Raw genomic sequence first — 25,929 nt, 5'->3', positions numbered from 1 at the left:
CTTAGAGATTTGCATCCTAGAGAAACCTGTCCTAATGTATACAAACATATATGCACAAAGCCATTCACTGTAGTATTGTTTAAAGTTCAAAAATGTGAAAATAAATGGTCATCAGCAGGAAAATGGATATAATTTGCGCACACTTTGAATATTTAGTACATATGAGTTAAACATAAATAAACTGGCTGTTCCTCTATCAACCTCTCTGTACTTCAAGAAAATAAGTGAATAAATCAACCTGCAGAAGGATTTCATGTAGCTTTTCAACAAAATGTAAACAATTCTTTGTGTTTATAGAAATATTTGTATGTAGACAAAATATAAATTCAGAGATTATAAAGTGTTATTTTAAATGATGACAGTCTACCTACCCCTTATCCCTGTGGAGAGATGGAATTAAAATCTTACTGGGGAAAACATATTTAAAGTTTATTTATAATATTTTATTTTTAAGGAAAATTACATAAAGCCAAAATTGAAAGAACTAATCACTTTTAGTTATGAAGGATAGATATCCAAGATTTTAAAAATGGTTTCTACTGTACTTTTTAAAATAAAAATTGAAACATTTATAAGTTAATATGACCTCATTATAGAAAATTTAAAGTTTGATAAGCCACAATGTTTGACTTTTGTCAGGTCTTCATAAATACTGGTTGAAATAAATTATATAGATATCATCCCAAACATATAATATTGTGTTCTGCATTTTTTACCACTTAATTGTATATTATGAAATGTATGAAGAGTGGATTTATGGAGTTAGATTACTGTCATTTAAACACAAGATCCATGGATGGGTAATTCATTTAACTGCTTTTTGCCTCAGTTTCCTAAAAAGTATAAACAAGCTAGTGAAGTTGTGTAAAGATTAAATGAAATGCTGCATGTAAAGTACTTGGAAAAGTATCCTGAACACAGGAAGTTTTTCATATCTGTTAGACTGTGTTATTATTTCTCAGGTCATTTAAAAGTCTTTAAGCATATCATATAAATGGCTGCATAATATTCTGATTTAATATTATCATAGACGATGCTTCATATGTTACCACAGCTTTTCTGATCCTGAGTTAATAGCTTTAAAATATGTTACAATTAAGTATATGTTTATGTCATTTTACTTCCAAGGTGGGTTATAGGTAGTAGTAATTTTTGAATGATTAATATTTGAGAATATTTTTCTATTGTTCATAAAGAAAGTTATTGGATCAAAACATTTTTCTCAAATCTCAAAAAATATTGTGCTATTTTCCTTTAGTAATTACTGAGAAATTAAATGAAAATTAAAATGAGTCTCATTTTTGTTCTATTACATATGATTTTTTGTCTAATTGAATATAAGACTTGATTATGTGTTACTAATTCAAATTTTTGCCTTGTTTTGTGTTTGAGTGTGATGAATTTTTATTGATATTTTACTGACATTTATTAATATTTGTTGACATTTATCTTCATTATTGATGAAGACTTTATACCAGTATTTTTCTTTCCCTTTCTTATTTTTTAAAATTTTAATTCAGTTATTTTGTTCTTTTTTTCCCTTAGGGATTTTTTTTCCCCCACTGTGGGATTCCTAATATGTTTTATACTCATAATTAATTCTTTTGTAGTAATTTTCCTTGTGGACTAGAAGCTCCATGAGATCAGAACCCTTTCCCATTATTAATTCCAATGCTGAATACTGTTTGGAACAAACATATATATATTGAGTACTGTCTAGAAGCCTGCCTGCCTTTCCTCTAAGTCTTCCTTATATTCTTCCTTTCCTTTATTCCATTGAATGCTTATTTGACAGTCTCTGCCACAGAATGAATGACTGTGTCCTTCCTCCCACTGAGTTTGTAAACTGAAGTCCTAACTCCCAGTGTGATGGCATTAGGAAGTGTCATGAGGGTGGAGACTTCACACATGCGATTAGTGCCCTTATAGGAAGAGACATTGTGGAGGTGATCCCCCTTCTCCAGTATGTGAAGCTGTAACAGGTAGGTGTCTGTCTGCAAACCAGGAGGCGAGTTCTCATCAGGAAGTGAATCTTGATCTTGAATTTCTTGGAAGTTCTTTATATTGGAGATCTCAGGGTAAATCCAGGGGGAAAATCCTGGGTCAAAATACCGTTGAAACCAGAATCAGTCAAAGGGAGAAATAAAGTGGGAGATACCTGTTTATTTCTTACAAGCAGTCAATTTATGCTCTCCAGTGTCTCTTGCAACCCAGCTGCAGAAGAAGAGACCCCACCCAACCTCTCTGGTCAAGATATGACCTCCTTGCCCTTATAATTAACTATTGATAAGGAGATGGACTACTTCTCTCCACCCCATGGAAACACCTACCGATACGGAGATGTGCCAAGAGTAGGAGAGATATTCTGGAAATACTGCAATTTTGCCCACACTCAGCCTGCAAAATTATGAGAAAAAAAGTTCTGTTCTTAAAGCCACCTGGTATGGCACTTTTGTTATGGCACCCTGAATATACTAAAACAGACTTCATTTCAACATTTTATTTGTACTATATTAATGTGCTTGGCCATGTGTTCTTACACCATTCTAAATTAACTTTATTTCACTGGACTTAATGAAAAAATACCATTCACATATGGTATATAATTAGCTCATCTATTGTATGGAGTGAATCTATGTCAATCAACAGTTTTTCAATAACCTGTTTCAAAAAGTAAAGCACTCCTTTTTCTTACTAAACAAAATTAAAGCTATTTCCAGGCATGTATTCATCTTCAGCCCAACTACAAACCTGTATTAATGGATGCTGTCATCATACCTTCTTTTGATTGTTCATTCACAATTTCCTTTAGTTTTTTAAACATACTTAACAGTAGTGGTGGCCTAGAAGTCTTTGTCTTTGAAATGTAGCATCTGTGTGCTTTCACAGACAGTTCCTATGCCTGCTTTTCCCCCTTATATATCTATTTCCCTGTTTCTTTGTATGTCTTGTGATTTTTTGTTGGAAACTGGACCTTTTAGATAATATGGTTGATCCTCATTATTCACAGATTTCTCGTTTTTGGATTTATCTTATCACTAAAATTTATTGTAATCCCCAAGTTAATACTCACTGTGCTTTTGTGGACTTTCGTAGATTTGCATAGAGTAGGGAAAAATCTGAGTCACTCAATGTGCATATTCCCACTTGAGGTCAAACAAGGTGATGCTCTCCCTTTGCTATTTCCACTCTCATAAACAAGTGTCCTCTTCAGGATCTACATAGAGCCACACTATTATGACTTATGATGGTCATTTTGCTGTTTAAAATGGACCTAACCATAGTGTTGAAGTGCAAGGAGGCTGTGATGTGCCTTAAGGAGAAAATATGTGTTAGGTAGCTTTGTTCAGGACTGAGTTTTAGTGCTCTTGGCTATGAGTTCAGTGTTAATGAATCAACAATGTATATTAAATAAGTGTCTTCAATAAAAACACAGATGTAACAAGGTTTGAATCAATTCATTGACAAAAATATTGTGACCAGAGGTGGAAATTGCAGGAATTTACCCTTGTTTTCCCCTTAGGAGAAAATTCTTCAGTATTCACTAATTTTGTGTTTGCAGTGAGTTTACAAGACATAACTATTATGAGCACTGAGAATCAACTGAATAACATAGCAACCCTGTGTTCTGATCCCCCCCTTCTCCCTCTGCAGAACTTGGGTCACATCTCTTTTCCTGACTGCCTCTCCCCTGACCTATCCACTATAAAACCCCACTAATTGTTCACTGATGGTTCTATTGTTTTCAAGAGCACCTTTAGGCATAAACTAATTCACAGACAGATCCAGGCTTTGAAAGGATAGTTCCTCAGTTGGTTCAGCTTTGTTAGGACCCAAAGAAGGTTCTTAACTGTATCTTCCCTTTTTTTTTTCCCTCCCTGCAGGCTAGCAGACCTACAGTTTATTTCTCATGAGTCTATCAATCTCCTTCCAACTGCCTTTAACCACCACTTTCATTATTTTTGAAAGTGCCTTCAGGCTTGATATTCTCCATCTACTGTTATAGATTAAGTCCACTTTCTTTGGAGAAGGATTGAAATTCTCTTCCACAGTCTGCTTTTCTCTTGGGAAATATCTTATGAGCCATTGACTTGGTGCTGGGAGTGAGGACCGCGGCGCACTCTAACCGTCCCTCCTCTAGGAGCTGAGCGCTTGGTGGGTGGGTGGGGCAGCAGCCTCAGGGCTCCTCAGCTGGCCTCTCTGGTGTGTTGACCCAACCCCACAAGCCATGGCAAAGGCAGTTAGGATCCCACTATTCTCAGCAGTATTTTTTTCCTAAGTTAGAGATTCCATCCTACAAGGGAGCTGAGAAGATGAAGGAGCCGCGTCCCTCAGCCACACTGGCACAAAGTTAGCTTCAGTAACAGAGAGCTGGGACTATTTGAGAAATGTTGATATCCTGCACATCTCAGAAAGATTGCCCTCGACGGGGAGCTGGGAGGACAGCCTCTGGGCCCTGTGACCTTTGCTGTACGAGCTGGAGGGCAGTTTCTGTCTCACTGCACTGAGAGGCTGGAGGGAGGGTATGGGACTTGCTTGAAATAACAGAGACTTTTGTAGTTCTTACCAGTTTTATTTTTTGAATAAATGTTTTTCATTTGTTGTATACCATTAGGGCTATTTACAGAGAGTTTAAATTGTAAGTTTCTTAAAAATAATTTCCACTAGTTTACCTGGAGTGGGTGTCCTCAGAGTGCCTCACACTGTCTTGCTAGAAGTAGAACAAATGCGTCATTTAGGTTCTGTAATATATTTAACAGTAATATACAATTGTATGCAACAAATCAAAGTCTATTCTCAATTGTTCTGTTTGTGCTATTTGAGAAATGATAGTGTGGTCACATGTCACATGACATCTTGATGGTAGGGTTCTTGTTCACGAAGCCAAAGAATGAGCTTCACAAACACTCAAGGTAGGAGAGCAAGGTACCGGCTTTTATTTCAAGATACAGTGAGAGGAAAGAGCTCCTGGCTCATGCCAGGAGGGGACAAGAGAGCCCGGGGTGGTGCGTTGTCTAGGGGATTTATAGGCAGTTGAGGATTTGGGGGAATTTAAGGCTTAGGGTGTGGACTTGTACCACCTGCCCTGCCCTCAAGGTGGGCTGGGTTGTTGTCTGTTTGCTAGGGCTGTTTACAGTGAAGTCACGGGTTATGCTGAGATATCTTTGCGGAACACTCAAACATTCCAGGCCAAGTTGCTCCTAGCCTTTTGACCTTTAACTGATCTCACTGAAGATGTCTATATTCTTAGTCTAGTACCTTTACCCTAGAGAATTAGTGTGACCTTAACTTTGCATAATACTCAACACAGTTTCAATAGGGACTTTACATTGTTTCATTGCTTTGACTGTAAATATCTTGCCTTGCTTTTTCTGGAGGCCCTCAACCAACTCTAAGCCCATGGTTCCTGTCTCAATCTTAATGAGCAACTTTATGGTAGAGATTAATTTCTTAATAAACTATTTAAATTTATGTATGCAAGTTACTAATGACTGCTGCCTGTAATTATTATCAGTGCTGTAAATTCTAAGTCTATTAATTTTGCTAGGTACCATGGACCAGGTGGCCTCAACATCAGACATTTATTTTCTTGCAGTTCTGGAGGCTCCAAGTCCAAAGCCAAGGTGTCGGCAGGCTTGGTTCCTCCTGAGGGCTATAAGAAAAGGACTTGCCACCAGCTTCTCTCCTTGGTTCACAGATGTTGTCTCCTCTCTGTGTCTTTGCATCATTCCCTTTGTTCATGTTTCTGTTCAAATTTCCTCTTCTTATAAGGACACCAATTATATTGGATTAAGGCCCACCCTTACGATCCCATTTCAATGCAATTATCTCTTTAAAGACCTTATCTCTAAACAAGGTTACTTTTTGAGGTATGACGTGTTAGGACTTCATATGAATTTTCAGGGGATATAATTCAGCACATAACACTAGGTAGCATAGGTTATGTTCAGCTGCTACTTAGCTTACTTTAAAATATTTTTTAAAAGCACATTGGAAATGAATCTTAGGAAAACATAAAAATATCAGGTAGCTCAATGTATTAGAACCAGAACACTGTTAAGATTGCTAATAAAGTTTAAAAATCTCATTGTCTCCTTGCATTAAAAAGCACTAATTGACTTACAGTTTAGCGAAACACTTGAAAAAAACATAATATTAAAATGTATTAGCTATTTATCAAGTCTACAAATTTTGCAACACGGATCAAAAGGAAAGTCCTAAAACAATCAGAAGTTAAGTTATTTAGTTTTTAAATAACAGGTTAAATTTTTGATACATAAGTAAATAAATATCTTCCAAATTGGAATTTCAGTATGTAATAAGCAGCTGTAATATGATAACATATGGTCTAAGACCTCTTAGGTAATAAGACAGCAAATGTGTGTCATAAATTTAAATATTGATAGTCTTCAAGATAGGTATTAATGATGATTTCCCCTTTGTTTGCCTTGTGTTGTTCAGTATTTCAATGAAGATTAAAACTTTACTTGTCTCTATTACTTGGATGTATTTCCAAATATCCAGAAAGTATATATATTTCTTTACTAAAAATCTAATCAATATTATTTTTGAATGATTAACTGTGTAACTGTATATTTGGTATGTTTTTTTCCAATGTATCAATTAATACTTGCAAAAATTGTCTAAAACTATTACAAAAAATACTACAGTGCTCATGCAAGCCAATTATAACACACTTTGTAATCGAACTTATAAATTATACTTTATTAAAGAAATGAAATGAGCAACTGAACCCCATTATCAACTGCTACATTATTGATTTCCTTTCATCCTTTATTAGGATAGACTTTTAGCCTTCCTTTTCATTTATTTGTACCTCTTCCAAATTCCTTAGACCAAAAATAAGTCAACCAACTTCAGTTGACTCAGTCAGTATAATGAAATTTGTATTACAGCAGGATCCTCATATGTTATCACTGTGGTAGGAAGCCAAGGAGACAAAGTTTCTGTTGAGGCTTTAGGAACGTAGAGGAATCACAAGATGCTTGGGTGCTTGAGACTGAAACAATGTAACAATGTATCACCCCCACCGGGCTGGTGGTATGGAACATCTTGTTGATCATAGTCAAGGAAGCCCATTAGTTTATAATATGGTATCCCTGTAACCTTTACAGAGATAGATTAAAATATAACTAGCATCTTGAATACACCTATAGCGACCTAATAGCTCCTACTGCAACAGTTCCTGGGTGCTGACTCCCCCACAACCTTGTAGCCAAAGTATAAAAAGCATGGCCCTGCTGTGCTCGGGGCTCAGCCTGTGGATAGGAATCTGCGGAGCCAGGGCTGGCACTAATGAACGCTGATTCTCCAAACGTCTCGGCGACACAACTTCTTGTTTGTAGTTCCTGCGGTTCCTGCAACATCACCACCATAGCTAACTTAAAATTAGCCAGCAATTGACTAGTATTGATTGTGGCCACCATTTTTATAGGAGGCAATTAGGGGTGAAAGCTGAGTATGAAGAGGGTCTTTGTCGTCCCTTTCCCAAATCATATTAAAAAGAATTATTTCTTTGCTCTTCTCCTCTTTCCCCTTTGTGGGTCCTCAAGAAACTACTGTCTACTTAGTGAGCTGATCCCAGGTTCTTTAATGGTTTAGACACAATTGGGAAACCCATATAGGTTCCCCTAGCCTATAAAGAGTCCACTTAATCTACAACTTTCAGGATTTCTCTAAGATTAAAATTATAATTTTGTGATCTAAAGCCACTCCAAAGATATGCTAAAGTTGTATTTTTTTTTGTTTATTTCTAACTTTGACAGATTACTTAATATTTTTTTAAGTGTTTTAATTCCCTTTTGGCCTTTGTCGGTAGTGACAAGGATCCTTTGGTTACAGAGTTAGGTATTTCTTTCATGATGATGTCTTCATTAACCAGCTTAGCAGTTTCCTGTATCCTAGCTTCTTTAAATTAAGCATAGATTACATGGTTTTAATATGGTAGGCAGGGTGTGTTAGCCCTCAAAAGCCTCCTTTGCTTTATTATTTTAGGTGATGCGGTGGCTATGCTGTCTCAGGAGAGACCACTGATCTCAAGCAAGCACTAGAAAGTGAATGACTGCACTGATGCAAACCCCTCTCAGTGCCTGCAAGACCCACTAACTTGAGTGTTCTGCTAAAGATCTGATCATATCATCTGTAAGTACTTTTCAATTCATTAAAATTTAAACAATGGAAAAATTATTTAAATTATCATTTGATATTATTTGAAACTTTAAGAAATCTTGGTTGATGTGTCTACTGTAGTTTTTAGTAACAAGGATTTATACAGACTGGACTTCAAATCCTGTCAATTGCACTTATTGTGTGACCATGGAAAACTATTCAACCTCTCTAGCTTCAGGTTCCCAGTGATAAAATGGTAATAATTACATCCACTAGATTGAAGAACATATCAAGCGATGCTGAGCGAGTAGGAGGCAGAAAGAGAGGACTTCCTGTATTTCTGACAATGCCCTGATTCTGCTTTCCTTCTTGAGGAACTGGTGCTTATGTTCCCTTTGATTTTTAGAAATGCCTTAACAATAATTATAGTAACTTATTATAAACAGTCACATGGGCCTAAACATACAAGCTGTGTTCTAAATATGTTATTTAATAGTCACAATAACCTCATGGGATAGGTGATAAGATGATCACTATCCTACAGATGAAGAACTTGGAGCACAGAGTTGTTAAATAACTTGTCTGAAGTCATGTGGAAAGTAAATGGCAGAGTTGGGGCTATTAACAACCATGTAAAGTCCTCTCAGTAGTAATGTCCTTTCAGTATAATTCACCTGTGTTTAATCTTGCTTGAATTTGGTTTGTAACACTTGAAACCAAAATTCTCTTAACAGATATTTCACTCCCAATACTTAAAATGCTTTCAGAAAGTAACAGGAATAATCATAGTAGTGGCAATTATTCTAGCACTGGTGATTATTATTATTTTTTTATTAAAATTGAGTATTTTACTGTATGTCACATGACTGTATGTCAACATGTAAGATACTCTGAATTTCTTATAAGCAAATTTTTATTATGTAAGTTTAAAATAGGATTAGGTGATAAACCCAATACTACCATATAACAAAAAAGTTAACAAAAGAGACATAAACGAATTCAATAACTGGAGTTCAGTAATAAGCATATGGTGTAAACTAACATAAACCAAATAGTTTATGAAAAACTGTCAACATGTAGTTAGTGTAAGAATTGAATCAACTAAATTTAAAATTTAAAACTGTTTTCAACCAGCAGTTTTGCTGTTTTTATTTTTCTTCATGTTTTCCTTAAATTGATGCAGAAATTCTTATACTTAGGAAGAAATGTGCTATAAATTATTGCCCTAAATGCAACAACCCATTTGCAAGTTATTAATTTGCTTATTAGAGAAACAGTCTATAATTTCTTTGAAAATTTCATAGTGATATTTTCTTGTTAAGAAAATCTTCAACGTTTTGCCTTAAGCATTGTGTTTTCTGGGTGATATATTCCCAAAGAGCATTGGTGATGAACAATTTTAAGAGTACAAAAATACCTTTTTCAAGGATACACTTCCATAGAAATCATTTCTTCTCTAACAGACAATATTTTTTCTCAGCCGCCCTTGGTTTTTGCTTCAAGATCAAGCCTGTAAGTCTCACTTTGCCTTTGATCCTCTGTATTTATAGTTATATAGAATTTTTGGTCAGTCCAGTCAGATTTCCAGATAGATTACCAATTAAAAGCTGCAGAAAGATTGACACACACATGCACTTACACACCCTAAAACACTGTAAAGTTAGAGATGTCTAGAAGATAAGGATTTTGAATCACTTTTTTTTCTGTTTTATTCTCATTCCGCTTTCAAATATTAGATTATTAAAATTTCTGGGTATGTGAAGGTGGCTTATATATAGGGATATCAAAATATAAAACACTAATCAATATATGATATATTTCCCTACATTATATAATCAGGCCAAGGTACATATTCTTCAGGAAGCTGAGAAAGAATGAAATTGTAATATATTTGTGAGCTGAAATGTTTTGCATTAATGGACAATATTACAGCAATTCCTTATCAAACATCATGAGGATTTCCTATCCCTACCTTTACTATTTCATTTTCCCCTTGCCATCTGGATTCAATTTTCACTGTAATTCCTATCTATCATCTAATATTTTCCCTTTAATAGTACCCTATCTTTCTAACAGAATATGCAGAATTTTAAAGTCTTTAATGAATTCTTATAAAATTAAAATAGACTAAACAAGTTGAAGAATTTCAGTCTATCTTGAACAAAGATCTAAACTAGCATTTTTTTTTAACTTGACATTCTTTTCAGAGATGTATTATTCAACCATTATTTCATTATTTACAACTTTATCCAGATTTTATCATACCCTTGGGACTTTTGCAAACACCAGAGTTTTAAGGGTGTGGGAGTCGAACCATTAAATAGTTGTAAAAATAAAAACATGGCTGGTTTATATTTTCAAAACCATCTCAGTACTTCAAGTATTAGCAGTTAAAGTGGCAGAAGACACCAGCAAGATAATAATTACATTGATGTTTTCTGGTACACTAGAGACCTACATTTGGCTAGAGATATTTATCTAATAAAGTGATAAAATCAAATTTCATAATAGCTGGGGAGTGTGGAGGGTGAGCTAGATTCTCTGGTTTATGTAATTTAGTCACACAAACCTGATGCAAAATGCATGACACAGAGTACCTATGTAGTTAAATTGTTCTCTAAGTCTTCTCCTTATTGCAAAACATAAAGACATTATGAATGCTCAGTATTCATTTGGTCTCGCTAAGTGTGTAATAATGAAATTTTAACTCCTTTTTCTATACTATGCCTTTGAACAAGAGAAGGAAATAGGTCAAATTATGGAACTAACTCTGTTGTACCCCTTGAAAGGATGTTAATAATGAATTCTATGTTTAAGGAAGAAAAAAAGCCTAGGGCAGAAAAATTCTGTGAATGGACTCCAGTCGAGTCACTATTTGAAAAATTTCATAGAGAGCAGTTGCAGTTCATGTGGAGGCCTGCAGATATAATTTACAGAATCCTTAGTGACTCAGAGCTAAGGGGAGCTTCATTAAGGATAGGGTTCAAAGTAAAGGTGATAAAGACAATCTAAATATGAGTGAACTTTATACTGTAAGAACCTTAAGCCAGTGGAACTAAGTAATGAGGGCTGATTACTTGTATATTTGTTTTGAGTCATACTACAGTGGAATTACTCTCATGTGTACATCTGATGATGTTCTTGTAACAGGTGACTGATTCGCCCGTGCTGGCAAAGACACCATACATAGGGGATAAGAGTATTGAAAGTGATGTCAAGTGAAAGAAGGATGATCCCTCAGTAATGATAATGGAAAATTATTCAAGCAACAATTAAGCATTCAGGGATCCTCCTGTTTGCAAAACTGCCTTAGGCCACATTTAGTTCCATAGTCTGCAATGGCAAATCCGTAGAGAACAAAGCCCCATTTATTCTACATTGCTGCATGATGACGTGTTCCAGCAAAGGGAGTTTCCTAGTTAAGTTTACCCCTTCAGAAAAAAGGAAAAAAATGTCTTTATGAAAGCCATGTCCCAACCTGTGAACCTCTAAAAGTTTGAAAAGTCCATTTCTAACTCCAAAGAAAATGGTTCTTTGAAATCTTATTTACATTTACCTTTCTCCTTAGACAGAGTACAGTTTCCATAGAGAGAATTCAAAAGTATTAATGTCATAGCTGTTCATGATAACCTATTTTTGAAAAAATCTACATAACACTCATACCCAAAGAAAAAAGTGCCTATATTTTCTCTTATTGAAATTTATTTATATATTTTTAAAAAGGGCACTGGAGAATTAGCTGCCTGACCCTAGAGCTATGCTTGGAAAGCCAGCTCTTGAAAGAGCTCCAAGAGATAGACAACTCTCTACACGAATTTAGAAACGCAAAGCTGGAGGGAGCTTTGGCTTCCTTAGCTTAACATCCTCCTTTTAGAATGAGGATGCTGAGCACCAGAAGGATGAAAGTCTTCCCACAGCGGTGTTAGTGCCATTACCACATCCTACATCAAGGGTTGGAAAAGCACGGATCTCTGGCCAAATTCAGTCTTTCTTCCATTTTTGCAAACAAAGTTTCATTGGGGCATATAGCCATACCCATTAATTTACATAGTATCAATGGCTGTTTTTATGCTATAGCTGCAGAGTTAATTCATTGTGACGGAGATCACAGACCAAGACATCTGGTTCACAAAGCCTAAAATACTATTTGTCACTGTTCAGAGAACATGTGCTGACTCCTGCCTTTTCTCCATTACCATCCAACCCTTTCCCACTTTGGCCTAGTGCATAGCATTGGTTTGCTGGATTCACCTCATGCATGCATACAAATAACACCCAGGGACCTAAAGAACTCCATGAGGGGACTTTTGTGTTAGTGTTTGGTCCAGCCAACATCTGCTGTTACAGGACAAAAATCTGAGGACCATACTGCTTTAAAACACACTACTTTAAGACCATGCTACTTCAAAAATGTACTATGTCATATTGCTCTACTGTGAATTAATGAGGTGGGAAGGATGCAGAAAAAATATATCTCCTTTTAATCTTTTCCCACAGTGCATGGTTAGATCATTAAGTCTTCTGAAGGAAAAAATATATGGGTTACTTACTCATAAACCTTGTTACATTGCTATAACAATAAATTTGGTAACAATTTTGTTGTGTGGTATATATTTATGAGAGTAAATATAACTGTTACCTTCTTTAGAATTGAAAACTCAAAGGAATTAACTGATAACTAGGGGTAAAGAAGTTTCTTAACTCAGTAAGTAAGTTATCCTCTCTTCCACCTGTGGCACAAGCCATCTATATAGAAGCCTGGGTTATAAGGAAACTCCTGCTGAAATTCAAAACACTTCAGACAAGCTTTCTCATGCACAAAATATTGCTTTTAATTGGTTCTTAACTAAATTAATTAAGCTACTATGACTCATTCTCCAGTCACATCTCAACTTGAAAAACACAAAGGAATATGGCTGGGAAAACAAAAGTTAAGGGTCCTGAATTGCTCCTGATTTTCATATTAACAAGGGAGTTGAGCCTACAGAGAAAAGGTTAATTTGTTTTTTAATAGGCTTTTGAAAGACGTGATCAGGTCTAGTGTGATAATTTATGGTTAATCATATGTTTGGAAGCAAAAGGGATTAATCTTTAATATTAGAGCTATTTTTATGCAATGTAAAACAAAGTTCTCTTCATAGTAACTTTAAAAGTCAGGTCAGACTACTTTTTTGAGCAAAGATAGCAAACAATCAACAAGGAAAGAGCAATTCTGTCTTAGTAGAAACATGGCAAGAACAAAATGACAGAAACACTCCCTGAGAAAACTTCATTCTTCTTCATTTTGCCGTATCTTGTGACTGAAACCTTTCTTCTACCAACTTATGAATTATGGCACTACACACTGAACAACTGTATTCCAGACCTTCATAACCAAATGAGAGACAAAATAATCCCTTAAATCCTTTTGGTCAGTCATTGACCTCCAAAAATGTAATTCCTGGAGCTGATGTTTGCTAAGCTCAACCACAGTTACTTTACCACATTGGAATCTTGCCAAAAATCACCCACCGAGAGACACCAGTGCAGAAAGACAGCATACAACAATATAAGTTTACAACCCGTGTTAAGGGCTTTTATGGGTTGCCTTGTGTCCCCCAGAAAATAAATGTTTTAAAAAGTTCTAATTATCAGTACCTCAGAATGTGAGGGTCTTTATAGTCAAAGTTAAAATGAGGCCAGTAGGGTAAGCCCCAATCCAATATGGCTGGTATTCTCAAGAAAGGGAAAATTTGGACACAGAGACATATTCGCATGCAGAAGAGATAATACGTAGACACCCAAGGAGAAGACACCACGTTACTGGAGTGATGCATGAATAAGCCAAAGAATGTCGCACACTGCTGGTAGACTGCAGGATCTTTAAAAGGCAAGGAAGGATTCTCCCCCACACCAATAGAAAGAACATGGTCTTACTAACAATTTGGTTTCAGGCTTCTATCATCCAGAGCTCTGAGGCCATACATTTCTGCTGTTTCTAAGCCACTCAGTTCTGGTGTTTGTTCTAACAGCCCTAGGACATTGGGCATAATAGTTTTCTTCCATGGTCTAGTGAAGAACTTCAGGAAAAGAGTAAGAAAGATAGAAGGAAATAAATAATGTTACATTATGTTAGATACTTACATTTTAGAATTTAAAAATCAATCTCATGGCTAGAGCAGAAGCACAATTTCAGAAATGGGGGAATATCCTATTTTGTGCATCCCTTCACATCGATGAGACTTGATGAAACCTGACATTTCTGCCATAGAAATATGCATTCCTTGCGGGTAAATGGGATACAGGAAAGCTTAGACATAATGCTGTACTTTTTTCCATGTTGAATGATAATGCTTAACTGGGCTGGTACATGCACAGAAATAATATGAGAATCTGATCAAAAAAGATCAAATTTAAAGATCTTCCAGAAGTAAGTTGTATCTTAGAGAAACGATATTAGGAGACATTATTTATTGTTGATGAATAGATGGAAAAGGATCTTTAAACTTATCCTGTTCAACCCCTTGCTCAACACTACAAGGTTTTTATGCTGGGACCACGGTACTATACCTGTAGACTCAGCTCGATCCCAGGGTCTGAAGTTGTCTGATATTTTAGGTCTCACCCTCTCACACATCTGGACTCAGCTTCATGCACTGACCTAGTTTAGATTGCATCTTCTTGGCTCCATGAAATTTATTTTATTTTCTATTAATTTAATTGAGTCTGAGTCTTCAACCAAACCAAATAAGTTAAATAACAAATAGCAATCAGTGTCTTTTTCTTTAGATGTTGCATCATCTTATAACATCCTAATTATCCTGATCACTTACCAGCTTCAAGTTACCTCCACCACCAAAAAGTGAACACGAATTGTTCATCCTCATTGTTAAATCTATCCAAGATCCACTACAAATTTATTTCCTACATCTTGCTTCTTCTAAGAAAATTGACTTGAAACCCCAGTTTTCTTATTTGCAATCTTATCGTGTCTTTTTTCTGAAAACTTCCTGACTCCCCTCTTTCAGTCCATACACTCCCTAATTAAATGAAAATTTAGGCTATCATGATAATAAAGGGAAGAGCACAGATTTCACCCCAGGGAGGCAAACTGCCAACTCTATTGCTTCCAAGGCCAGAGACTACACACATCAATTGCATTTGTACACAGGACCCAGCCAAACATCCACTATTGCTTTTATAATTCTAGTACCTAACCTAGAAAAAAGAATGTATCAGGGACATCTTAGGGAGAAAATTCGGTGCTCATTTCAAACACGGGAGAAGCTTTGGAGAGAAATACATGAAATTGAGAGGAAGGAGATACTAACTAAGGTATTAGAATCTTGGAAACTGATGCTGGATGTCAACAAGATGACAAATAAGACTGCCAGGAACTTTGTATCTACTTTTTGAGACAAGGCAGTTATATTTAGGTATATTTAATAATGTATGCAAGTGTCTGAAAGATACCATTATGAAAATAATTCAAATACAGACATACATAAGTTCATAGTTTTCAAAATAATGTGATAAATTTATTTATTCCTTCCATCTAATCTGAAGACTATCAAGTGGAAAAACTGGCTCCTAAAGAGTAGTAACATTCACAAAGTCACATAGACCCAGACTGGTCAAATCAAGATTCAAAGGCAGAACATCTATTGACTGTATGAACATTAATTCAATACCTACTCTATGCTAGACTTATGTTCTGGGTAAGACTAAGAATGTTCTTGTATCACTATTTCTTTGAAACACATGCTCTAGACAGACTAGAAAGATGATAATTTTAAAAAGTCGTTGAATTATTTCTTTCAAAAAAGTCTCAAATTTTGGTTAAAGGAATAAAATTGCTTGAAGCTTGAAATACATAATCCAATAACATTAAATGACCATTTCTGAACACCTCTGCACTGTCAGAATATCTATTTGAGGTTTGGAACTATAGTATCTTCTCTAGACATTAACTCTAATTTATGTGTAAGTATCAGTAAACAATATGTTTAGAATCCTTTCTCATTGTCTTTTTTGTATCTAATATAGATTTTTGCTTTGTGGTTACCATGAGAGTCATATGTAATATCCTATATATATAAAACAATCTGTTTAAGTTGATAGTATCTTAAGTTTGAGTGCATTCTAAAACATCTGTGTTTCTACTCCCCTGCCAATGTGGTTTTTTTTGATATCATATTTTATGTCTTTTTATTTTGTATATTCCTTATTTAATTTTTGTAGATAACAATCGATTTTTTTACATTTTATCCTTCATACTAGCTTTATAAGTGATTAATATACTACTTTTCAAAATTATTTTTCTTTTTGTTGCTCTGATTAGGTGATTTCCACTATGCTGTCTTCCAGGTCATTGATCTATTCCTCTACTTCATTCAGTCATCAGTTGAATCCCTCTAGCGTATTTTTCAATTCAGCTACTGTATTCTTCAGGTCTGTGGCTTCTGTTTGGTTCTTGTATTTTCTCTCTGTTGAAGTGTTCACTGTGTATTTCCACTCTTCTTCTAAGTTCAGTGAGCATCTTTATGACCATTACTTTATCTTGATCATTAAGATCTTTCTCTGAGGTTTTATCTTGTTTTTGATTTCGGGCATATTCTTCTGTCTCTTATTTTGCTTGACTCTGTGTTTTTATATATTAGGTAAAACATCTATCTTTTCAGGTCTTGAAGAAGTGGCCTTATGTAGGAGATGAAACTTACCATTCAACCTTGCCCTTGATTTTGGTTATTTCTCAGACTTTTGTGATTGTCTAAGTAGCTTGATTTGTTCTTCGTAGGTGCCAGTTGTTGAGGGTGTTAAAGACCTGTCAGTGTTCCAAGGGAGGCATCTCAGAGGGTGCCTAGTTTCAAACTAATTATAAGCCAGATCCTCAGGTAGCAGCTTTTTGTGTATGGAAATATATACAGCATTGTGGGTCCACATTTGTAAGCCCTGCTGACTTCCAAACCAGAAGATCTGAAGGTGTCACTAGGCAATTGTTGAAAAAATCATGGCCTTATATATATGTGTAAGCTCCTTTCTTGGATATCAGTGAACTGTGGTGAGGCCAGGAGAGGGAGCTGATATGGTGCCTCCCTGCCCATGCTCCCTAGGTGTACTTCTGCATCCTCTGATTGTACAGCAAATATGAAGCCTGCCCCTCAAGCTGAAGCTCCAGGACAAGCAAATAGGAGTTTGTCACATGAAGGTGGGGGTATATTTTAGTCTTATATTTGTGCAGTGCCGTTTGGATGGTACCCTGCCAATGACTCTCCCTGTTTCAGACTGTGGAATCCAGACACTCAATAGTCTCTGGTCACCAGAGCCAGTACCCTGTGTGGTCTGTGCATTTATGTGACTGGGGCAGGATGGGTGACCCTTGGGCAGCCCATTGGGAGCAGGGTGGGCTGTGGCTGTGGCACAGAGCAGGGCTCCCTCCCAGAACCAGCTGGCTAGAGGATGGACAGCTACCACCAGTGTTGGCACAAACAAAGCAGAAGTTGAATGCAAAAATGGTGCCTGCCAGTGCTTAGGGCCCCAGAGAGTCCTAGAAGGCTCCTGCCTCTTTGGCAGACATTCTAAGGTTAACAAATGAGCCTCATTTGCATGGATGAGGTGCCTTTCAACTGTTGTTTTTTTGTTGGCTTCTGGGACATGTGATTCCATGTGTGATCCCTTTTGGAGAGGATTTTTCATTTCCTATATCCCTGTGGTTTTCCTGGAAGTAAACACTGTTGGATTTCAAGGCAAGATGCTTTGGGGACTCATCTCTACAGTACTGTTCCTCTAGGCTGGGGTGCCTGATGTGGGAAACAAACTTCTCACTCTGGAGGGACAAGCTTAACTGTATGTTGCCACATGTTGTGGTGGGATTTCTTGCAGGACCTTGTAGCTGCCTCTCCTACTTGTCCTGAAGTAGCCCGTTCTTCCTTTGTTTTAGAGGTGCTGTTCAGCTTAGCTTTCAGGTTCTTTTCAGAGGGAATGTTCCCATAGGTAGCTATAGATTTGTTGTTTGTGGGACGAGGTAAGTTTAAGATAATTCTACACCACCATCTTCACTAAATCTCTCCAAAAACTTTTAATAATCTGTCAGTTGAAATCACCCATGGATATTTGTTTATATTAATCCATCCATTCACTCCAATCTCCAGTTTGCTTACTAAGCTGTTGGCCTTTTAATTCTAGAGTACACCGGCTCCATAATTTTCAGAGCATGTGAGAGCGTTCAGTACTATTCTGCTATCCAGGAGGGTTTGAAACTGAAGCCTCCCTGGACCTCTGGATGTAGCGATGTGTAAATCCAGCTGACTGTTTAGGCCAGGCCTAGAGGGGAATTACACCCTCATGCGTTCACTGTGACCCAGCTCTGCTGAATCAGATGCTCACTTTTGTTATAATATCCAAGGGAGATCCATCTCTGATTTTCAGTGATTATACTTAAAAGGGACTTATTTATAAGCTGTAATGCCAATAATTTACAACTGGGTAGGAGAATTTGGCACTTGCTCACCATAGTCCTTTCCAAATAAGTAGGTTTATTTAGATAAATAAGTAAAGTTTAGGAGGTTGCCTGATGAATACTGTGCTTTAGAAAAGAATATATATACACTACTTTAAAAAGATTTCTGTATTCTAACTAAAAACACTTGCCTCCACTGCAAAAAAAAATTTAAAGGCAAGGATCAGTCATTAGGGATACCACCTTCCTCTAAAGATAGCAAAGAAACTAACAAAACTTAACTTCTTGGAGTTCAATATCTCACCTTTTGGTTGCATTTAAAACTATATCCTTCCATTTTCTTTCAAAGCATACTAAAATTATTTTGTCATTGTCTTGCTAATGGGTTTCAGGACCAGGAAGTTCACTATGGATTCAGTGAGACCAAAAAATGACAGTAGAACGTTCTTTGGGTGAAAGGGTTATACCCAACTTTATTCTCATGGTAGCAGGTCAGTCACTAAATCCCATCCTCTCAGAGAGAGTCTGCATGCACCAAGCTGGTCTCTTCCTCTGGGCCTCTCTATCCCACAGCTGTCTCAGTCTCTGTCCTCGGCACTGCCACCACTCCAGCCTCTGCTCTCTTGCAGCCTTACAGCTCTGCCACCATGTCGCCCAGACCACTGGGTGGAGCTCTTTATATAGAGTCAATAGCAACGTATTGCCCACACGTGTGTAGTGAGGTAGCCAACCAGGGCCAGGTGAGAATCCTGGCCACAAGCATTTTATCCACAGTCATCTTAGATTTTTAAAGTGACAATAGGAAAACTCAATAATTTTTTAAAGTTTTGTCCAAATTATAGCATGAATTCCTTGTTGTTTCTCTAACACCTAATTGTAAATACAGCTTCATTTGTTTATTCACCCTTTTATATTTATTCATTCAAAAATAGCATAAAAGGTCTGGTTAGCTTGAATCAAGGGGAATATATCTTTATTTCTCTTTGAACTTTCATTCAATTACTTCCTTCAGTAATTTCCTTAAATGATTATTAGACCTACTTTTGTAATTTAAGGTTGGACTTTCATTCTTTACAACCTGTCTGGCCTGGGTCAATTTCAATATTTTAAAGAATACCTTAGTTGATTCTGTCTCTGTCCTAGACTATTATATCATAGAGGATGTTTCTGGAAATCTGAGCAATTAGTTAACTGTCATTAACTACAGGAAAAATATGAATGCTTCAGAAAACTCTCAGATTACTGTTCTAATGTGGAATATGGAATTTTCTACTTGTTCTATTCCTACAGTTAAGCCAAAGGAGTAAAAAATATTATGGGGTTAATCAGTTTTGAAGCATGAACTAAATATTCCAAAACATGAAAGCTCACATCATATAAAAATCACAGAGAATTTAAATTTTCTCAAAGATACAAAATGTTTATTTTCCTAATCTGCCTAGTCTTTTATCATAATTGTGACTTGTTTTCAGTATTAGAAAAAGTAGGACAAATAAAACCTGAATTTTTCCCCCAGAGTCATATTGATTCTTCACAAATGTAGATAGATCCCCAAAGTCATATTTGGTCAGTTTTACACCACTGTTTCATACAAGATTGTAAAAAAATCACATAGCAATGCTCTCTCTTGACCTTGACTGGGGTGCAAGCAGATCATCTCTCTCTTTGGAAGTGTTAGAGTATGATTGCTTCATCTCCTCAGTCTGCAAGTTGAGTCACTGTATTTTCAAAGCCAGGAGAAAGAACAAGTCATGTTGCTGAACAGAAAATTAAAGTTGGCTTAAATATCAGATATGCATCTTCAAAGTATAGTTTGTCACTCTGCACAATATGAGATCTAGATTTATGATGGTCCATCAACTTTAGAGATTGACATGGGGGTCAACTTTGAACTGTGGGTTCCTAAGGAGGTTATTATGATAATGAGATTAGGAGGAATATAACAATGAATAATTAATCTGATTATATTGAGATCATATTTTCTAAAAATAATTAATACAGGAAACAATTATATTACATGGTAGGTACAAAACATAATAGGTGTTTTTGTCTTTTTTAATGAAACCTAGTACACAAATGATTCACTTATTAATGAAGATAAATTAAGTAATAATCAGCCCTATAAAATATTCCTGGATAACCTTAGATAAGAACCTCAATCACATTAAAATGTGATTCAATTTAGAAAATTTTTATTCATGTGTTTGTTTTTTTAGAAATACATCTATTTCACAAGTGTAATTTACAAATGAATAGAAACCTGCTTACCTGTGACATTCCTGGTCTAGTTCTTATTTGCAAACCTCTGGTTCTTACAGAACAACTAATAATTTGTTTTGTTTGTTTAATATCTTTTGGGGGAAAACATTGGCATTTGTAAATACAACTATCAAGATTATAAATAATAAATATTGCAAAATAAGAAACACCAGGTAGGCTTGTAAAATTATTGTGAATTATTTTTGTCCCAATTTTTCCTGGTCTTAAAGTTCATGTGTCTGGTAGAGAAAACCTGCTTACTGAACCCCCCTCTAAAGAGATAACAATTAAAATTGTATTTCACTAGTGTCCATTATGTATGCCCCAGAAAAATTAGCAGAAAAGATAAAGGTACTCCTTTTAAGCTGTCTCCAACCTGTGTTAGCAATGACTGCCAGACATCCCTCTGTGTGTACCCACCAGAAGAAATAATGGTAGACTCCTTGGATATTTACAGAAAGATGGACTTAGCAATAAGAAGGAAAAATTCAGTGAGTATATTGTCTTGTTTAGCATTGCCTGTAAACAGGTAATAGAGAGGACAACAATTTCTATCTCTTGGTCTTTGAAACTTCTAATTGGTTTCAAAGGCTAATCCAAACCTTCAAAACCAAAGCATTCATTCATTCACTCTCTAGACAGCATTCATGGAATGCCTACTGTGTCCCCAACACTGGCCTATGCAATGAGGATAAAATAGTGGGTAAAAACATCTATGCTTAAAATAAAATAATCTAAGCTTCTCAACATGCATCTCTGAATCAATTTTAGTATTTTTAGGGAATTACTTAATTACTGAGCTTTCTAACTTCAAATTTTAGAAAGGCCCTTGTTCAGGATTTGTATTCTGAAATCTATGTGTAAAAATAAATACTAAATGTTCTATGTCCTTAGATAAAAAAAAATATACAAACATAAGGTTACCTGTATATATATATTATATTATATTTTTTTAATACAGTGCTGGGAAAAATTGACAGCATTTAATGAAACTTAAAAATGCATTTTTTGAGTGTTCACAAAATATAAGAAAATATGATAATGTGTCTAATTGTGACATTATTTTATAGGAAAGATTCCAAGGTCAAATTTAGCCATTTAGTTTACTAGATCACAGGTTTATTTCGTTAACATAGAATTCAGGTAGAGGTTATATGAAGGGGTATGCAATTACTCATTTACTAAATATTTATTGCACCTAGTAGACTCAACAGAGGCAGAATTGTTGTTTGTTTTTTAAAGAATCTGTGGTAGGAATCTTATAAAAGTGTATGAAAGTGAAGCTGACATAATTTGTGAGCATAAACTCATTAAACAGCCAAGTAGCCTATGTAATGGGGACACACAGGAAGCATGAGTCCAAGTTTCTGTTCAACGAAGGCAGCTTCACTCCAGAATCAGTCTGTAAAAAAGCACATTATATAAAAAGCTGGCCAGAGAGAACAGCTCCCTTTCTAGTAGCGAAAGGAGACTTGAGGTAGTAAAAGGGACATAAAGAGCAGAGCAGTAGGAAGATGAAAGTGGAAATACAAGCTCTTCTTCCATAAAGTAACTTGTATATCTTTGCTGGCATATTAAAGCAAGACAAAATGCCAGCATAGAGCTAATAACGACCTGTGCCCAATATGAACATTGAACAATTATATAAACACAGCTGATGATTTTGAGCAAGGAATAAAGGAAAGCATTGGTGCAGATTATCCTGGAAAAATGGCAAAGGCATGCCACAAAAGCCTGCCAGCAGAATTTAGGTTACTTAGGACTCAGAGAGAAAAATTTCTATACCTGCAAAGCAAATGCATGGTTTTGTCTAGGTCTTTAGTGGGGAGAGTTAAAATTATTTCAGTATTTTCATGTTTGTTATTTATTTTCTAAACAGAGTGATGTTTATGTTACTTATATCCATTAAGCTGTATAGCATTCTCATTACATAGGACCATTTAATCACTTTCATAAATACTTGTATTCACAAATACTTCGCTTAAATATAACTCTGGGTTAGTTTTCAGTGTCATCCTGGGATTCTGTGTTGTAGAGAACAAAACAACATCAAGTAAATGCAAGTATATACATATGTGTTTGTAGGTAGTAACAAACAAACCTGGAAACAGACTGAATAAGCATCCTCAAGAAAAGGTGAAATAATTCGGATATATTTACTGCATGACTATTATGCACCCATTAAAAAGATAGGATTAAAGTAACAGTACTCTAGAAGAGCTAACTAGGAAGTACTCCCAGGTGTAAAAGCAGGGTGCAATAGAGTACAATAGGCACATTTTTGTTGGTCAGTGGAAACAAAATCCTTTTATATACATGTGTGTGTATGTGCACATTTATAAAACACCTGTATAAAATGATATAAGCATAAAGAAAAAAGAGAGAAGGGTCCATCCTAGCTGGTTAACAAGTTCCTGAGAGAGGCAGGGGTGAAGAATGATGCTGTTTTGAGGATGAAAGTAAACACTATGTGAAAGCAAAGCCAAAAAGAGGGGAAAGTGTAGAAAAGTGTCTCTTTAGAAAAAAGCATTAATGTTACATTATATCTTTATGCATCATTATTTAGGTGTCCATGTGTATAAAGAGCTTTCATTAAAATTTCAAAATAAAAAAAAGATTCTGGTTCACAGAGTGATAAAAATAGTAAGTCATAAAAAAAACACACAGATCCTTTCCTGGTTCTTGAAATGAGCCTCATTACAAAATGAATGTCCCTACAGTGTTCACAGTCAAATCCAAAACTGTAAATTTGATTTGGGATTATTTCCAAAAATACATTTTACAGGTAGTATTATGATACTCCAAAGAAAAACAATAATAGTTTCAGACAAATACATAAAATCTCTTAACATTTTCTAAATCTAATTGTGATAGTTTCTGAAGTATAATTTAAAATTAATATATACTAATTTCAATGTCCAAATATTAAATGCTTATAAGGATGTTATCAGTATTACTATTTAGCACTGGCTATATTTGGTAACTCTTAAAATAATTTTGTTTAGCCACATAGTAATAAAGAATGTGGTAAGTATATGTTTTTTTAAAGTTGCTTATTTTCTGGTTAAAATTTTGGTTAAGTGAAGCAAAGATTCAATTCCATATATAATACAGAAAAATGCCTTCTTAATTATGAAAAAATGGGAAAGAAGTTATATTTTTTCTGGAAGTCCTTTGATATTTTGCTTTATAGAATAAAATAGATGAAGTATTTGTAATTGGCATAGTATTTTAAATAAAGACATTTTTAAGAGCCTGAACCATTTTCTTCACTCCTGAAAAACTAAGTATTCTCCTGTGACATCTTGAATGATTAGCCTTTTTTTTCAGATTGTGAAAAATACATTTGACTAAGCCTTAGACTCAAAATTTTCAGTGTTCAACTTAATTAGGTTCAAGTGTATTTGCAAACTTAAGCTACTATAAGAATAAAAATTGTAGCTTTCTCTATACCCAGTATATTCTAAGAAAAAAATAGGACTAAGAAGTAAATGTAAACTTCAAATATAAGCAGATGTACTGGCCAGAACTCTGAAAGAAAATAAAAAGCTGAATTGTCAATGGTACTTTACATTTCATTCACCCTTCATCCAGTTTTGAAGATAGTCTCCTTCCCCAATTCATAAAGAACATAATACCAGCTAATTTTTACAGAGCTCTTCATATACCTGTCACTACTCTTGGTGACTTTTATGTGAACATTTTGAACCCTTAAAACAATTTTGTGAAACAAGATTTATTAATATAATTATTTCACAGATGAAGAAACTAGTATTAAGGTGAAATATATTGTTAAGAAATTCAATGGGTATAAGATTTCAGTCATACTAGGTAAAAAGATTGTAGAGATCTAATGAATAACACAGTGCCTATTGTTAACAAGACAATATTATGTACTTCCAAATTTGTTCAGAGGGAAGACTTCATGTTGTGTTCTTACCACAAAAACAAAAACAAAAAAGAAGACAGAGGGACACAAGAAAACTCTGGGCAGTGTCAGATATGTTTATAACCTTGACGGGGTGATAGCGCCACCAGTGCTGCCTAGGCTTGAACTCATCAAATTGGGCACATTAAGTATGTGCAGTTGTTCACATATCGGTTACATTTGCATAAGGCTGTTTAAAAAAAAGGAAAGAAAAGGAACCTTAGCCAGGATATGTAGAGCGGAGGTCCAAACCAGACAGATCATGCTCTTAATCAATACGCCAGGCTTTCTCATCCTCAGCACCTCTGACATATAAAGCAAATGATTATTTGTTGTAGGGGAAGTTCCCACACATTGCAGGATATTCAGCAGCGTCTACACCTCACTCTTACTAGATGCCATCCATAAACTGTGACAACTAACAATGTCTCTAGAAATTGCCAGATGTCTCCTGGAGACAATCTAACTCAGGTGAGACTTGCTGAGTTAGAATGTTGAATGGATGAAAATTAGAATGGAATCATTTCTGACAATCACCGAGGGCCAATTATTGAATGATTTACTCCTCCAAGAAAATTTTTTAAATATAAATTTAGGTTAGCAACTATCACATTACTTTTTAGGGCATACATTATTGTTGAGTCACTAGATGACTACACAACAACTGAGAACTCTGAAAACAGAGTTGACACACCCAGAAATGCTATGTAGCATAAGAGGAGGTTGAATGTCAAATCCCAACGTTGACATTTGTAGTTGCTGTGTGACCATTATTTACACCATTTAAAAATCTTTGAATATTATTATCTTCCTATAACAACCATGGGGTTGCATTAGGAATTAAGTGATAGAATGTACACAAATAGCAAATGCAGTTCCTGGTCTATGGGCAAGGAGAACACATGGCAAATCAGGATATATTTGAGAGTGAATGAGGCTGGGACAAAAAGAAAAAACTTCCACTGTCTGGAATATACCCAAGACACACAATGCTCAATAAAAGGAGGTAATATTTGTGGCCCCAAAGAGATGCTGTTCGTAGAGCAGTGAGTGCACTGCTTTGTGGTTACAGCTGGTAACAACATCCATTAACAGGAGTGTATTTTATGGCTCCTTATACCACGACTTGCCCATCTCATAATTTTTAAAGTTTTTTAACACAGATTTATCTGAA

The 25,929-nt window shown here is 35.5% G+C and overlaps 1 long non-coding RNA gene across 1 annotated transcript in view; it reads left to right on the top strand.

Annotated features, from left to right (window-relative positions):
- The first annotated feature begins 8,020 nt into the window (after window positions 1–8,020).
- The window catches only part of LOC130683626 (uncharacterized), a 226,684-nt gene continuing 208,775 nt past the window's right edge, over window positions 8,021–25,929 (top strand). The window contains exon 1 of the long non-coding RNA XR_008997517.1: window positions 8,021–8,163. This is a non-coding gene — a long non-coding RNA (uncharacterized LOC130683626). The remainder of the gene's footprint in view (window positions 8,164–25,929) is intronic.

This window comes from Manis pentadactyla, chromosome 1 (assembly GCF_030020395.1).
Source record: "Manis pentadactyla isolate mManPen7 chromosome 1, mManPen7.hap1, whole genome shotgun sequence".
Lineage (NCBI taxonomy): Eukaryota > Metazoa > Chordata > Mammalia > Pholidota > Manidae > Manis > Manis pentadactyla.
Note: the sequence above shows the minus strand (reverse complement) of the source record. Positions and strands in the feature narration are given on the sequence as shown.